Consider the following 2,500-nt stretch of genomic DNA (forward strand, 5'->3'; position numbering starts at 1 on the left):
AAATGGCTGTCCTTGGGGGTGGACCAAGGGGAAAGGAGGGACGACACCCAGATGGCACTAATGGACATTGTGTGGCCGGGAGGACGTGTGTGTGTGTGTGTGTGTGTGTGTGTGTGTGTGTGTGTGTGTGTGTGTGTGTGTGTGTGTGTGTGTGTGTGTGTGTGTCAGAGAATGAGAGGCAGGGAGAGAGACTTGGAAGGAAAGAGAGAGAGAAAGAAAGGAGAGGGACAGACAGAGGTAGAGAGGAGAGGGGGAGAGGGACAGACAGAGAGAGAGAGAGGGACAGACAGAGAGAGAGAGGGACAGCGAGAGACAGAGAGAGAGGAGAGGGACAGCGGGACAGACAGGGAGAGAGAGGGACAGACAGAGGTAGAGAAAGAGGAGAGGGACAGCGGGACAGACAGAGGTAGAGAGAGAGACAGAGGGACAGACAGAGGTAGACAGAGAGGAGAGGGACAGACAGAGGTAGACAGAGAGGAGAGGGACAGCGGGACAGACAGGGAGAGAGAGGGACAGACAGAGGTAGAGAGAGAGGGACAGAGGGAGACGGTGTATCTAACGTCATGGCTGACTCATGAGAGCAGCGACTAGAACAGATGGTACGAACAGTCTCGCCTTTTAGGACCACCTGCTGGGTTGCCATGACGAAACAGTGCTTCTCTCCCCCTCTCTCTCTCTCTCTCTCTCTCTCTCTCTCTCCCTCTCTCTCTCTCTCTGTCTCTCTCTCTCTCTCTCTCCCTCTCCCTCTCTCTCTCTCTCTCTCTCTCTCTCTCTATCTCTCTCTCCCTCCCTCAGCTGGCTAGAGGACTGGTGCGCGGGCTGTTGGCCTGTCTGTTGTTGTAACATTCAGATCCTAGTTCTAGTTCAAGTCCTAGTTCTAGAACAGTATCAGACAGTAGGTCCTAGTTCTAGAACAGTATCAGACAGCAGGTCCTAGTTCTAGAACAGTATCAGACAGCAGGTCCTAGTTCTAGAACAGTATCAGACAGCAGGTCCTAGTTCTAGAACAGTATCAGACAGTAGGTCCTAGTTCTAGAACAGTATCAGACAGCAGGTCCTAGTTCTAGAACAGTATCAGACAGCAGGTCCTAGTTCTAGAACAGGATCAGACAGTAGGTCCTAGTTCTAGAACAGTATCAGACAGTAGGTCCTAGTTCTAGAACAGTATCAGACAGTAGGTCCTAGTTCTAGAACAGTATCAGACAGCAGGTCCTAGTTCTAGAACAGTATCAGACAGCAGGTCCTAGTTCTAGAACAGTATCAGACAGCAGGTCCTAGTTCTAGAACAGTATCAGACAGCAGGTCCTAGTTCTAGAACAGGATCAGACAGTAGGTCCTAGTTCTAGAACAGTATCAGACAGTAGGTCCTAGTTCTAGAACAGTATCAGACAGTAGGTCCTAGTTCTAGAACAGTATCAGACAGCAGGTCCTAGTTCTAGAACAGTATCAGACAGCAGGTCCTAGTTCTAGAACAGTATCAGACAGTAGGTCCTAGTTCTAGAACAGGATCAGACAGTAGGTCCTAGTTCTAGAACAGTATCAGACAGCAGGTCCTAGTTCTAGAACAGTATCAGACAGCAGGTCCTAGTTCTAGAACAGTATCAGACAGCAGGTCCTAGTTCTAGAACAGTATCAGACAGCAGGTCCTAGTTCTAGAACAGTATCAGACAGCAGGTCCTAGTTCTCGAACAGGATCAGACGGCAGGTTCTCGAACAGGATCAGACGGAAGGTTCTAGAACAGGATCAGACGATAGGTCCTAATTCTAGAACAGGATCAGACGGCAGGTCCTAATTCTCAAACAGGATCAGACGGAAGGTTCTAGAACAGGATCAGACGATATGTCCTAATTCTAGAACAGTATCAGACAGCAGGTCCTAGTTCTAGAACAGTATCAGACAGCAGGTCCTAGTTCTAGAACAGTATCAGACAGCAGGTCCTAGTTCTAGAACAGTATCAGACAGCAGGTCCTAGTTCTAGAACAGTATCAGACAGTAGGTCCTAGTTCTAGAACAGTATCAGACAGTAGGTCCTAGTTCTAGAACAGTATCAGACAGCAGGTCCTAGTTCTAGAACAGTATCAGACAGCAGGTCCTAGTTCTAGAACAGGATCAGACGGCAGGTTCTCGAACAGGATCAGACGATAGGTCCTAATTCTAGAACAGGATCAGACGGCAGGTCCTAATTCTAGAACAGGATCAGACGGCAGGTCCTAATTCTCAAACAGGATCAGACGGAAGGTTCTAGAACAGGATCAGACGATATGTCCTAATTCTAGAACAGGATCAGACAGCAGGTTCTAGAACAGGATCAGACAGCAGGTTCTAGAACAGGATCAGACAGCAGGTTCTAGAACAGGATCAGACGGAAGGTCTCAGTTCTAGAACAGGATCAGCGAGCAGGTGACAATATGAAGTTCAGAACGTTATATGCAAGCTTGTAGAGTCAGAAGTGTTTCTTTGTAAAGATTAGGGCGTCTATATAACCATACATACTCACAC

This window comes from Argentina silus, assembly GCF_951799395.1.
Source record: "Argentina silus genome assembly, contig: scaffold_349, whole genome shotgun sequence".
In the NCBI taxonomy this organism is placed as follows: domain Eukaryota; kingdom Metazoa; phylum Chordata; class Actinopteri; order Argentiniformes; family Argentinidae; genus Argentina; species Argentina silus.